This window comes from Hibiscus syriacus, unplaced genomic scaffold, assembly GCF_006381635.1.
Source record: "Hibiscus syriacus cultivar Baekdansim isolate YM2019G1 unplaced genomic scaffold, ASM638163v2 tig00005974_pilon, whole genome shotgun sequence".
Classification (NCBI taxonomy): Eukaryota; Viridiplantae; Streptophyta; class Magnoliopsida; order Malvales; family Malvaceae; genus Hibiscus; species Hibiscus syriacus.
The window spans coordinates 2,686,115-2,701,533 of record NW_024062076.1 but is presented as its reverse complement, the minus strand read 5'-3'; the positions used below and the strand labels follow the sequence as shown (position 1 = coordinate 2,701,533).

The window sequence follows — 15,419 nt, the reverse complement described above, 5'->3', positions numbered from 1 at the left end:
AATATTTCTGACACTCTAGAGGCATGTACACTTAAAGACACTAACTGACTCTGACTCGCGGGTCCTAGAACTAACTAAACCTGACCCTCTGATACCACTAAATGTAACACTCTAATCCAGTCTGACCCAAAGAACACTGGATCACGGTGTCACATGAGACCACCTAAGTGGCTAACCTAAAACGCTTCTTTTAAAATAACCAAATGTTATATATCTGATAAAATCACCCATAATAATAATAATGAAAATAAAAAAACAACCAAATCTACAAGTACGGGGGAGCTCCCAAAGTATCCAAAATAGCACAATAATGAGTTAAATCCAAAGTTATAACTGAATATACAAGGATCCATTCTAAAAGTAACTCAATACATACTCTGAAATACTCGATTGCTCTGGTCTACTACACTAAAATGCCTAATGACGATAACTCCCCATGACAGGTCTCCTAACCTGGGAATAGAAACACATTCCCAACGTTGAGCTTGTGAGCTCAGTTCCTCACTAAAAAAAGTATTATACTACATGCATTCATTAAATATACTAGTTGATGGAACATGTGCGGTTAAAGGATTTTGCATCTCGGAGCTCATGCACACCTCTACTCTGCCTGAATACCCGAAGGTACTCTGGGTGAGATACAAAATCTACATAAAAACGTATACCCGGACAACTCACTCTATTGAGTGTTAAGGAATCTGTGCCCAATTGGCGGTAAGTGCCTTGGCACTGACTGGGATATCTTACTATACGATTGTATATATTAAAGTGACTTGGGTATCTTGAATGTGTCTCGAGTGTCAGACAAGGCTAATTTTATTTCATCCTAGTTCTTGTTGTTTCTAACTATTCTGGGTTAATTTAATGTTCTCACTTGTAGTTTTATTATGTGGCATTCTCGTGGAATGGGACCCCTTAGAACCTACTCCTTAATTTCTTGGGTTCTCTATCCAAAATTGTTCTTGGGTGCCGATACTAAGCCTTCAGAATCGATACTGACCCTTGGGTCCTTAGGTATCGATACCATCTTTATTTTCGATTTTTTTTATAATTGATTGAGTTTCGATAACCTATGGAGAGTATCGGTACCGATATCGATACCACCTTAGGTATCAGTACCAAAATTACCTGTTGTAATTTGGTAAGTGATCTCAGTATCGATAGCATTCATGGGTATTAAGACCGACCCTGTAGTTTTGATACTCTATGAATGGGTATCGATAATCCCTGTTGAATTTACCCTTTGTTTTAAGAACAATATCGGTATTGTTCTTCCAGTACTAATACCCTCGCTCAAAAATGCCATGTTTGGGCATGAAAAATGCAACCTTTTCATTCTAAAAAGCCCTACTAAGGGTTCTAACTATTTTTAAAGTCATAAAGGGGCTATAAACATGTTGTAAACATTGATTTTCGATTTCTACTATAAACATGCTACTTAACTCATGCAACCTACTAAACACATTTAATTGACCTACATATGGTATAGTTGAGTTTGAAGTGAGTTACCTTTGATTTCTAAACTGCTGGAATGGTCTAAAATTCAACCCAGAGTAAGTTATTTCTTCCCCTTGTTCTTAGAACTTTCTCCAATTCCTCGCACTAGACAAGAATCAAGTATATATGTTACTAAAGTTGTTGAGAATCTTAGAGAGGAGTATAAAACATTTCTAGGGGTTGAAATCTCCCAATAACAGACTGGTTTGCCATGGTTTCCTAAAATCCCCTACTAAACCCACTCTTCGTTTTTCATGGTGAAAAGAAGGGATTTAAAGCTTGATTTGAAGCTTGAGATAAGTGTGATATGATTCTTACCTTTATAAATCCCAACTATAGATGATGGACTATCAAGTTGCCACCTTTCTTAGCTACGAAAGGAGAAAGATGAATGGATGAAGGAGGAAGAAAAAACAAAGGAGAGTTGGGAAAAAGTGGAAGAAACAAACATGATATCATCCATTTTTAATGGTTTTCAACTTTTGTTTTGAAAAATGGTTTATTTACCCTTTTGGACACTCTACTTTTGGTCAAATCTCATAATCCTCCTTTTTACCAACTATTGGGCTCAATCCCAAGCCCAACTGCACTCAAATTTGGTCAAAGCCTTCCATAGGTTAAGGATATACAAGGACCAACTCGAGTAAGCTCGAATCTATGAGCATAGGTTTGGGGGCCTTACAAAAATGGAGGGAAAATCAAATTTGGCAAAATTACTTTATAGATTTTGATATTTTAATCCTTTTATAATTTAGTCACTAAAATTTCAATTTTAACAAAATTCAATTTAATCACTTAATAAAATTAAAGTAAAACCTCATTAAAACAAATATTTAATATTCCAAAATCATATATTAATATTTTCAAAATATTTTTCCACATTTAATTAAAGTTATAATTTTACAAGAAATCAACAAAAATTATATGATTATCGGCTCAAAACTATTGACTTGAATTCTGGAACGTTACAAAGATAACATTTTAGGTTCAGTCGAAAATGTTAGAAAAAATATAACATTGTAGTTAACGCCCAATCTAAAAATGTTATATTTTTTATCATATTTTCGATTGCACTTTTATCGTCATTTTTTAACCTTAAATTAAGTTATCGTTCGTTGACAATTTCGCTTTTTTTTTTTGTTAATTGGGTACTTTAGAGAATCCCTAATGATTGCCTTATGGAGGCTCCTCTCCTAGCGTCGGTTAGTCCATTCTCAGGAGTCATCTTATGCTAGGAGACAAGGGTTTCCCCAGTCGACATAAGAATTAGAAGGGTCTTTAGAGGGTTTTGATTTTTTTTTCCCTGCTCGCCAACGAGTTTTTTTTCGTAGCAAATCAGTCGGGATATGGGGGGTGATCGAAGGTGGGCTCTCGACTAGAGTCTTTTTTGCTTGTCACTACCAGTATGGTGGTGCCCCACGGTTGATTTGGTTTCTCTCTTGAGAAGGGGATTGTTACGGTTGCTAAACTCTTGGGGTCCTTTTCAATCGTTGATGATTTGTTTTGTTGATGTCCTAGCCTTTATATAGTGATCAACTGATGACCAGGATTGACCACTTCATAGACATGAAAGCCTTTTCAGTTGGAACTCTCTCAACAACAATGTCTTTGTCTCTTCTCACAAAGTTTGTCATCACCGATGGTTCTTCTCGTTATCTTTATTGTCTGTCCTCTTATGTTTTTTTGCTCGGGTACAATATTTCCTGGTCTTTTTGTTTGTTGTTCATTGCTTGTGGTTGCCGCCACTTCTGATTTGCTATTTGTATTATTGTATTAGGAATTTTAGACTTTTGGGCTTGTTTGTTTGGGTTTGTTTTGGCCCATTTAAGATCGGACTTTTAACATGCTTTTACTGCAATCATTTTCTCTTTCTTTAATGAAATCGTCTTAGTTATACTTAATTATGTATGTTTGCAATTTAAAAATTAATTATGTATGTTTGCAATTTAACATGCTTTTACTGCAATCATTTACTGTTATCTGTCCTATGATTTGCCATCTGTATTATGTATGTTTGCAATTTAAAAATCAATTGTTTTTTAAGATTTTCAGTTCTAGTTTATTTATTAAGTGTTCGTTGTTAATTGTCTGAATTCATTTGTTTTTCTATTTTATTATATTGTATATTTACGTCTTTTTAATTTTTTTTATAATTATATTTTTATAGCACGTTTTTGTCCGTTTAACCGTTACTTCTATTTTATCTTTTTTTAGAGTTGGATTTGTTATCATAATGGCGCTTATTTATTATCATACTGATATTTCTTTTTTTGGACCCTCAAATTGGATTTGAATACGTGATTTTCATTCGTGGATAGTTTTTTCACGTTGCTCGATTTAGATTTGCGATTTGTCAGTGATATTTTAATAGCTTGATCTCTTTTTACAATTCGTTTACTGATACGATCAAATTTGTTCATATTTACCTTTTATTCGAATTTATTTGGTTAATTTTTTTAACAATTTCCTTTTATAATTATTGTGTAATCTTTAGTGGCTAATTTTTTATGTTAATGATTATAGAAAAATATTATTATATATTTAATTTATAATTATAATTATAAATTTTTATTATAATTTGAGTATTTTTTATTATTATTTTTAGTAAAACTAACCTCTTCTATATTATAAAAAAATAATTAATTTCTCGTCAACAATACATTGATCTCGTATCAGAAGATTATACTCCTAGTACATTTAACAAAATACCAAATAAGATGTGAACACACTACTGAATATTTTAATCTGTTTTGGTTGTTGAGAAATGAAATATTGGAGCAGCTGCTTGGCCAGTTGCTAGGTTTAGTAACATTACGGATAATATGCTGACATCATCATATTCTCAATCTCAACTACTCCAAAAACACCATTAATCCTACTCCATTTATGCACAAAATTTCCTTTGATTTATAATACAAATTGTGTAATCAGGTGAGTATTTATTTATGGGCAAAGCATCCCATTCATTCATCAAATAAAACTATAATTAAGATTATCTTGTGTTTAGGATTGATCACAGTTCAGCGAGAAAGTAAACAGTGTTGACCAAATTAAACAATAATACAAATTTCTTAATTAATGCATAGCCAGGATTGGTGGATCAAGCTTCCAAGTCCACGCTTCATGAAACAAGTGCTGCTATATGATGTGATCGATGACTAATATGATGTATGCATGAGGATATTTATACCTACATTAAGGTTATAAATGAGTAAAGCCAAGCTCTAATATCATTAAGTTTGATTCGACTTTAAAAATTAAAAGTTAAGTGTGATTGGATTCAAAAGTTTACGAGCGTCAAGTTCAACTCAAATTTGAAATTAAAAATTGAAGTTCGACACGAGCTCAAAAAAATTAGACTCGAACTATTCTAATGCTTAGATCGATTGAAGCTCAAACTCAAGTTATGTTCAAGTTAAAACCTAAACCTTAAGTACATAAAAACTATTATATTGCATTTAAAAAACATAAAAATATTAATGATTTAATTTTAAAAATTAAAATTTTAATATATTTTTTTTTCGAGAGTTGCTACTTTCAAGTTGGATATGAAGTAACTCACTTCGATTTATTAAGAATTTAAGTCGAGTTTGAACTCAAGTCGATTTCATTCGAATAGAGTGTTGATCAAATTTTGACCGAATCGAACTCGAATAACTTACAATATGTCTCGACTCATTTAAAACCCTATACCCAGCAGTAACGGTCCAAAGCTTTCCAAGGATGGATACCTACTTACTCTAAAACCTATTTTTTTTTGTTTAATTATATTTATACTCTACCCATTTTAAAAAAATTGTTATTAACCTAGTAACTCTAAAAGTATTTTTAAATCCGCAGCTGATAATTGGATAAAATTAAATAAAATTAAGCTGTGCCATTTAGTAGAGTAGTTGTTAGAGCAGTTGGAAAAGAAAACTGTGACTGTCTGGCCTTTTTTGGCAGACCATTGCAATCTTCTCCCCTGAGTTTTTTGTAATTGGTAAAAAAATGGTAACCATGACCAATACAGAAACCTCAAATCCATGGAGACAATTCGCCTCCAAATGTTGTTCAGCTGATGGCCAAACAATCCTGGAGAATTTCAGCCGCTGTAGGACTTCCAAGTCAGACGTATCCAAGAACATTGTTCTGTTGCCGTCGTTTCGACGACTGTCCTCCGATCTCAGCCGGTCATCGTCGACGCGTATCAACGAGGATCTTGCGCTGTCTTTTGGGGTTGATTTGTATGATTTCAAGCTAAGTGAGCTGCGGGCCATAACCCAGAATTTTTCTGCGAATTATTTGCTGGGGGAAGGAGGGTTCGGGACGGTGCATAAAGGGTTCGTCGATGAAAATTTGAGGCAGGGTTTGAAGGCTCAAGCTGTTGCTGTCAAGCTTCTCGACACAGAAGGTCTCCATGGACCCCGTGAATGGCTTGTAAGCAAATTCATTCATCTTTTTACATATAAAAACCCTGGTCTGATTATGAATTTAACCACTTTACTTTACAAAAGTTGATAAATTAGGCCCTCTTTTTAATTTGTTAGAATTTGGCTCTCGCGATTTATGAAAATTGTGAAGTTAATCCAGTTTTTGGTAAACGTTATTTGATTTTTATAATTTGTTGCATATAAGCTGTTGAATTATTGGGTGAAGTTGAACAATGTCATTCAATTGAATTAACTTCACAACTTTTTATGAGGCTTATTTCAAAAATAGGTACTTGAAAAATTTTATGTTCAAAGTAGGTATCTAAAATATATCATCTTTTTAATCTAGGCACTTGTATTTTTTTTTTTTGTCAAAGTCAGTACATAAAGTATATCATCTTTAGGTACCTAGATGAAAAAGATGTTATACTTCAGGAAATTAGATGAAAAATGTGTATACTTTAGGTACTTACTTTGACTACAAAATACTTTAGGTACCTAGATGAAAATTTTAATATACTTTAGATACTTAATCAAAAAATACTTCAAATACCTAGATGAAAAAAATACTTATTTTTGAATTAAATATTTTTTATAAAGTAAAAGGACCAATTGAAAAATAAAAAAATAAAGTGACTAATTTCTTTGTTTTCATGAAGTTGAGGGAAGAAAATTCAAAGTTGGAGAGCTATTTATTGGATTGGTTTTAGGCAATTGGCAATTGATGATGCCAACTAGAATCTGGTCTTAAATCCAATTTAAGAACTTGATTTTGGGGTTTAGAAAAATTAAAAAGTTGGTCTAATTTATATAAATACATGAACTTGAAATATTAATTTTATAACTTGTTATTTATATTTAAAAAAACAAAATTACTTATAAATTGTTAAACACCCTGGGTTAATACAAAAAGACAGATTAACTTGTTGGATTTTATATGGTAAAAGGATATGATTCAAAATTAAAGTCACATTAGTATTAAATGGATTGGATTGAAGGCAATGGTAAGTAGAAATATATTGGTGTGCAGGCAGAAGTAATACTGTTGGGGCAGCTGCGCCATCCGCACTTGGTGAAATTGGTTGGGTATTGCTGTGAGGAGGATCAACGTCTTCTCGTATATGAGTTCATGCCCAGATGAAGTTTGGAGAATCATTTATTCAGAAGTATCTTGTTTTTTACCATTCAAATTTAACCTATTATACATGAATTATTATGTTTATAAATAAATAAAAAAACTTGAACTTGAAAACAGGGTCAGGGTTCTCAACATCGCTCCCATGGAACACCAGGTTGAAGATTGCCATTGGAGCTGCCAAAGGTCTTGCATTCTTGCATGGGGCTGAGAATCCCGTCATTTATCGCGATCTCAAAACTTCCAATATCTTTCTTCATACTGTTTTGTGTATATATGACAGCTTCATATACATATAGCTTAAATTAATTTTGGTTCTCAGGATTTTACAGCCAAATTATCGGATTTCGGACTTGCCAAGCTCAGCCCTGAGGGCTCGGAAACGCATGTCACGACTCGCGTCATGGGCACCTACGGTTATGCTGCCCCGGAATATGTATCAACAGGTCACTTGACGACGAATAGTGATGTTTACAGCTACGGAGTAGTACTATTAGAGCTGCTTACCGGAAGAAGAGCAGTGGAGAAATCAAGGTGTAAGAATGAGCAGAGCCTGGTTGATTGGGCTAAACCTTACTTGAATAGCAGTCGGAGGCTGTGGTATATAATGGATCAAAGACTGGGCGACCAGTATTCTGTGAATGGAGCAAAACAGATGGCTTTTCTGGCTTTGCAATGCATTAGTTTGAACCCAAAGGACAGGCACGGATGCCGGCCATTATTGAAACACTTGAATCACTGGTGCAGTTCAAGGACATGACTGTCTCCTGTGGTCAGTGGCCCGTCTCCTCTAAGAAGATTGGAGCTGCTAATAGCAGGCCACAAAGGAGATCAGTTTCAGCTGGCGTTCATTATAAAAAAATCCACTTCGGCTGTATGATTCATTCAACTCCACCCTTATTATATCATATATAGCTACTCTATTCTACTATGTATATAAGTACATATATATAAGCCCTGCTTTGTAAATATTTGAAAATAAGAAATTTACGAAGGTGTGAGATAAATGTCTAAAACGAGTGCTTCTGAAATTGTCCATCAATGATCACATATCCTTTGATTAAACCAATATTATATTTTGTTAATTAATGAGAAAACCACATGTGATGATAGTACTAATGTTCAATTGAAACAACAAATTGTTAGTAATACCCCAAGTGGCCTTCCTTTTGTTGAGCATTGTACTAGTAATAATATTTCTTGATAAACATGAACAAATTGAACAAGCAATTTCTTCTCCCTCTCCAACCCTTCCCCCAAAGGACACTGCAAATTGCAAGTTCACATTTCTCCCAACCCACAATCATCTTTTTCTTTTGCAGCCAAAAGTGATCATCTCATAGATCATAAGGGCAGGAAAAAAAGCACCCGGAATGCATTATGGTCGAGATTATCGATCTATTCTCCCTCTCTTTTTCTTCCATTTTGTCACCAGTGTTTAAAACTTACTATCTACATGGCTGCCAATGCTCCTCAGGAAGTATGAATTAAAACTACAAGCTCACTTCTCCAAAGTCAACAAATCGAGCCTGAAGATATCCCCACGGCAAAGAGGGCACAACCTGCAAGTCATAACACGTCAGCACATGCCTAAGGCTAAACCACAATAATCCTATAACAACATCATATAAGGGTGAAAAGAAAGAAAGGAATCCAATTCCACCGCCATGGAAAGAAGATAACTAGTTGAGTTATGGAAAACAATTTCTGTTTTACATCTCTATTTTTTCTTCTTTAATTTTAAGGATTCCCTTCACCAGTTTTACTTTATACATGATCAACAAAACAAAGTAAATAACATTATTGAAACTCTTTGCTTTAACATTAACTTGGAAACCTTGTTTTCTAATTACCAAATTTGGTAAATACCTTCTGTTATTTATCACAATTATGGTGTGAAAATGGAGATAGAAAATGAAAAACATTTCCCAAACTGAACATGCCCTTAACATTTTCAAAGTTCGGAAAAATAAGACAATGGTACACACTGGGAAAGCCCGTGTGGTTGTAGGTATAGTCTTGCAGATATTATGCAAGGGAACAAACCTTGTTTTACCAACATATATATAAAATTTCTATTTTGAGAGAGGCAAAGTGAACCTTGTTAAAGAACTTACTAAGTTTACACAATGAAAGTGTCAAATCGTGAAAATAAGGCAGGATTCTATCTAGCCAAAAGTAATTAAAAGACGGGATATATCACAAGTTCACAACAAAATATTGACTATTGCCATCAGTTAGATAAAGACATTAATCCCCAAAAGAAATTAGTTCCCTTAAAAAATTGGTACAGTCTCTGCCCTTATAATCATGTTAGATTAATGACTGAAGGAATCTAATTCTCCATACATTTCATCACCTGGTTAAGCAGCAAGAAAGTATGGCCCATCATTCACAGATACATAAAGGATCATTTCGATCGGTAGCATTTGACAAATCATTTCCTAGGATTTACATAAATGGAAAACGAGGGGTAGATTGATTCGGAAAGATTAATGCATGCACTTGCATGCCATTCCAAAGGCTCTAGGACCAACGAGCTGTATGTCATGCCATCATCACCCTTTGGCAGTTTTATAGTTGTTGTATCACCGTATAAAAAAAAGAATTTATCTGAAATTTTCAAAGGAGAATATTGATGAGGTCTTTCAAGTCTCATATGACTTGGTCTTTGTGTTTCACTTCACTATTCTTAATGATAACCTAACAATTAACATGCAACTGCAACCCACGTTCTACTTTAGGGGAACAAATGGCAAGTTAAACTATATCTGGCACAACCTTAAACATATATATACCACAACGTTAAGTTAAAGAAATGCAATAATAGTGTCCATCTTCAGGGTAAGAAATGGCAAGTCAATTTCATCTGGCACACCCTTAATCATATATATTTACCACAACGTTGTGTTAAAAAAGAAATTCAATAATAGTTGTCCCTCTTATACCTGTGAATCTCCTTGAGCCACTTGTCTATACAAGTTCTGTGGAATTCGTGATTACAAGGCAATATCCGCATGCTATCCCCCTCCTCGTACTCCACAAGGCATATGTAACATCTGTGAATTGAATATAAAATACAAAAATTTAAGACGCAAAAGATGCTTGATTGTAGACTAATGCCATATGAAGTTACTGAAAAAGAAAGCATACTGAAGGTTAGGGCCCTCAGAAACTGCATATCCCACCATTTTATATGTCCATGCAGGTAGACAATACCTAAGTCTGATTAAAATTCCATCTCTAGCTCCCCCAATTTCCTCTATTCGTATTGGATTCAAGACCAATGAAATCATTAATCTCTAGCTAGATCACCTAGACTTAAAAATCTATAACTTGTGGCTTTGATGCTTAAGGATGGAGAAATTTGCTTGGGTTGTACTTCTTAAGGGTGTTTGGTTTATGTGTTATGTAACCAGTGTTATGTATTAAGTGTTATGTTGTAAGCAGTTTGATGTTAAGGTTTGGATGTGTATTATTGTTCAGATTAATAAAAGTCAGAGGCACTCTTTTCCTCCTTCCTATGTCCTTCATGTTACCAATGTAACATGTAGGGTATGAAAGGGTTTTCTAATGAGGCCTAATATTCTATCAAAAAAAAAAAGAAAGTGATGGAGAAATTTGCACATGTATCATGTCAATATTAGAGGTGATAATGGTTATATTTGGTTTTAGGAAAAAATGCAATTAATAAGCTATATTCTGTTTGTTTTTTTAAACCGAACCAAATTCCATCAATTCAGAACAGTTCAGTTCATCGGTCTTCCATTTTTTTTTTTGGTTATCAGAATTTCATTTTAAAAAAATATATATTCTATACATTATTTTTCACTAATTTAGACAAAAAAAATTTTATATTATCAAAAAAAGAACTAATTATAAATTAAAGAAAAAAAAGAATTCGGTTTGGTTTGTTTGAATAATTGCAGTTTTTCAACTTCTGAACAAAAAAACCAAACCAAATTTATATAACTATTACCCTAATTGTATTCATGGGTGTGAGTAGTTTTCAGTTTTGATGGAAATTTTCGCTCAGCCCTAGAGAATATTAATGCTTTTATTCTCGATACATTAAGTAATAATATTACATTACCAGTTTACATCCATTATATCTATCCATATTACACAAGTTTATCATATCTATATTTCAAATTTACATGTTACACATAGCTGCTAAAACGTAACAGATTAAAGTCAAATGGAGTCCTCTAGACAAGAAAATTGCATATGGAACTCATTTCAACCAATATTGTGGGTCGATGGCAGGATAATTAAATTACTTATTACTTCTCTCATAAGTCATTGAGAAATCATGCCATTGAACTTCAATTTCATACTTTACATAGAATTAGGCTCGTGAATCCACACGAGATTACCGACAGATCAGCCAATGATAGACCTACTTGAGTGCTAGACACGAAATCTTCTTGAGCCTACCAGTGACTATAAGTTGGAAGCATGCTTTAAAACTTAGCGTCCCAAAAGAGCTAAGATTCCATTTCTTCAGTGACAAAGAACTAGCAATCATTCTTCTTTCAAGGTTCATTAGTGTACTAAATTACCTAATTAACTTGGTCTCATATTGTCATTAGCTTAATTATTGTTAAGATATAGGTCAAGCTGTCTCATTATCAATTTCCAAACATACTGTAGTTTAGAAAACTCATTCTACAACTGATTATGTTTCATCTGAGCTCTTGCACAAATTTATAACTTACTCTGAGACAAAATGCCAACCACATTCTTTCATGTCTGATACATTTAAAGTGAATGCATATGCAGTTCAATCTCATCTTCAACCATCTCTGAGGGACACAAATTTTCAAGTGTGTTCCACATTTTTCAAATGGAAGAGGAAAATAAATACTTACTGTGCAGCATCTTCATTGTAAAGTTTGTGTGACTTGTATGCTTTGACAGGAAGTGATTCCACAACTTCATTAGGTGCAGGAACAGATCCCATTGAAGATACAGAAGGTCGAGAAGATAAAACCACGGACTGCTGGTGAATTTCATCCAGAACCTAGTTAAATTGCATATAAATTTAACTCCAGGTGATAGGTGCTTGAGAAATAAGGAAGATCCATGAAGAAAAGGCAATAATAACATAACAAACTAAAATTACCTCAAATAAAGCTTCAGCTAACATAATGATTCTGGATATACTAGCCCTAGCACTTGTCTCATCATTTGAATTGGAAGCTCGATTATTTACACGACAAGTGCATCGACCAGTTCTATGTTGACCAGATAATATACAAGACCTTTCATGTCCACAAAAGTTTTCAAAACGACTTCCTAGCCGTTGAAGAGCTCGAACCTAAAGCAGTCTCATAGGTCAGTAACTAAAGAAATCGGATAGAAAAATAAACACATCTTTCACTGAAATGGATAATAACCAATTAACTTATGGCAGAATGGAATGCAGGCAAAACCTAGTGAAGAAGAATAAGCAAAGAGATATAAATAATGCACTAGGAAAAATTGTTAGCCATAGAAATTGTTGTATTCAACATGTTAATGAATAATACAGTTCAACAGAGGATGATGAGATGTTATTTGCATAATTCAGTAACCAGCAGATATTGAATTGGAAGATTACAAACCTGAGATCGTATTCTTCTCCTTCTTTCAAGGAAATTGGATCTGTGCTCGAGTGGATCATGATACCTGTCTTCTCTAGACCGTGAGGTTTCAACTTCATGGTCCTGAATGTTAAAAACGGGATGGTTTGGAATGACGGGGGCAGTGGATGTGGATGTGCAACTGGAAGGAAAGTAACTGATTGTCGCAACTCTCCGTCTGCAGCAAATGCGTGAGTCTGATTGTTGTTTTTCTGTAAAGGGCATAACGTGAAATCAGATAAAGAAGCTCTACGAAGAACACGGTCACGAAGCCTTCCAACACTCAAAGTTCTGCTAAAGCGCATATTCCTTTCAACAGGTTCTCGACTTCCAACTCCAACACGTCTATCTCTATCCCCGTCTGTGGCCCCATCATTGAAGATTACGGGATAATATAAGTTTATAGAAGAAGATATAGAATTTTGGGGAAGATGTTGTGGATGTTCTTCAAAGGTATCTGAGTTGTCATCGGGGTTCAATATCGCAAGACTCGTAGGATATGCCCTAGACGACCCCAAACTATTAGCTCTGCTTAATCTGAAACTAACGTTACCCGGAAGGAAGCTAAAGCCAGAGAGGCAACGAGAAGGAGAGTGATGCACTGCTGCTGCGGCGGCGGCGGTATCTCTGCCGGAGCTGCTACCGGTACCGGAAGATATGCATGGCAGTGGCATTTCGTAATCAGGTGCCACTTCGCCTTTAACCTTCCGAGAAGGTTCCTTTTGCCCCAGATCCGGCTCAGATTCCGGTTCTCTCCGGTTCCGGTTTTTATAACGCGGTTCAGCAGATCCAGAAGGAGATCCAAGGCAAGAGGATTGGAAAATAGATCTTCTGGAGGAGGAAGCTCCTCCCTTGCTCCCACCGGATCCCATCTTCAACCTAAACAAAAATTAAGGCTAAAATTACGTCATTGGCATTTTGTGATTGGTTACAAATTACAAGCGGAGTTCAAATGTGAATGTGATACAATCTACTTACTGAGATTTGAGATCCGATCTGGGCGATGCTGCTTGGAAACAGTTTTGAAAGTTTAGCTTAATCAAATTACATTTTCTCTTTCTTAAATTGTTACTACTATTTTCATCTAAACTAAACTGCCCATCTGTTAATGTCCGTGAGGTACTAGTAATAATCGTCGTGTAGCCCCTCCTTTTATTAACTTTGTCTTTTGTAATCAACTACCTCCATCCCATTCAATTTATTTTTGAATTTTAAAATTTTCTCATGAAAATGTATTACTAAAAAAGTCAACAAAGATTAATATATATATATATATATATATATATATTCTTCATATTTTTATATTTCATTTATATATATCAAAATAAATTTATTAAATTAATATTTTTAAAATAATTTTATCAGTTTTCTCATTTTATATGATTAAACTTATCTTTTAAAATTTTATACTTAATCAAAATGAGACAAATCTAAATAGACCTCGAGCGAGTATTATTTAATTTAAGGTAAATTAAACCATTAGTCATCCAATCGTTACTACTTTTTACTTTTGTTCATTGAACAATTTTTCTACAAAAATTGATCACAAATATTATATTGTTTTCTATTACTCATTATTAAAAATTCAATAAAAATAATGATGTGATTTAATATAATAACAATTTTAATTCTATTAATTAAGTCGTTATAAATTTTATTAATTAGGTATTCACAAATTCTATTAAATTTAACTCTCGTTCCAAATATTTGGGTCACATCCCATTTCTTTTCTTTATTTCACTTTCTCTAAAAAGAGAATTTCAAAAAATTTCTTTCCTTTTTTCTTTTTCTTTCTCTCCCTCTAGTCTTAATGGTGTTTTAACTATTTGTAACATCTCTGACTTTTTGAATTGGATTTTTTAAAGTTTAATGATCGAAAAATCTTTTTGATGAGTAAAAATTTAGGGTAAAGTATAGTAATGGTCACTGAATATTTCTGAAGCTTGCATTTAGGTCTTTCAACTTTTAAAACTTGCAATATAGTCCCCCCAACATTTATTTCGTTTGCAATATGGTCCCCGCTGTTAAACCACCATTAGAAAATTAGGGTAAATTATATAAATGGTCATTGAACTTTTCAGGCACTTGAATTTAGGTCTCCCAATTTTTAAAACTTGAGTGACTGAACTAGGAGAGATAAGAAAGTTGAGTGATGATATGTGTAGTTTACCCAAAAAAAATTAAAAGAATATTAACGGCACGATATAACATTTGGGGAAAGATAAATGGGTTTTAAACTCAAATCAACGACAAGTTGATGAATTTCTTTTCCAAAAAACACAGATTAGGTTTATTTTGGGTTAGGATTATTTTTAAGAGTATTGATTGTTGGTGGATTAAAAATGAGGGAGAAAAGGGGTCGATTGAAGGCTTGTTCAACTATGGTGAACAATAAGTTTTTCTTTTTGATGTATTTCAAAGTTTCTTTGATGTTTAGATTTAATTTCCTAGGCAAATTTAATGTTCATATGTTTTGTCTAATGACATACCTTTAATGTACTTTTTGTTTACTTTAGTTAAAAATGCTTTCTAGTTCTAGCGGGTGATCACCTGTCTGGTGCTCAATTGATAATGCTCCCTTTTATGTGTGTGTGTGTGTGTTGTTTTGGGGGGGGGGTAGTGCATAAGATTATGAATTCAGTAGGATCATAAGATAGTCGTTTGTGCAGGCTTTAATGATATACTTATCTATGATCATGCTTTCCAAAGTAAACACTTCCTTAGGGAGTTTTTTTCCCTTGTTTTTGAGGG

At 33.8% G+C, this 15,419-nt stretch overlaps 2 pseudogenes; one reads left to right on the top strand and one right to left on the bottom strand.

Annotated features, from left to right (window-relative positions):
* The first annotated feature begins 5,434 nt into the window (after window positions 1-5,434).
* On the top strand, window positions 5,435-7,997 carry LOC120200478 (annotated as a pseudogene).
* A 188-nt stretch (window positions 7,998-8,185) lies between these two features.
* Window positions 8,186-13,745, bottom strand: LOC120200477 (annotated as a pseudogene).
* Between the last annotated feature and the right edge of the window lie 1,674 nt (window positions 13,746-15,419).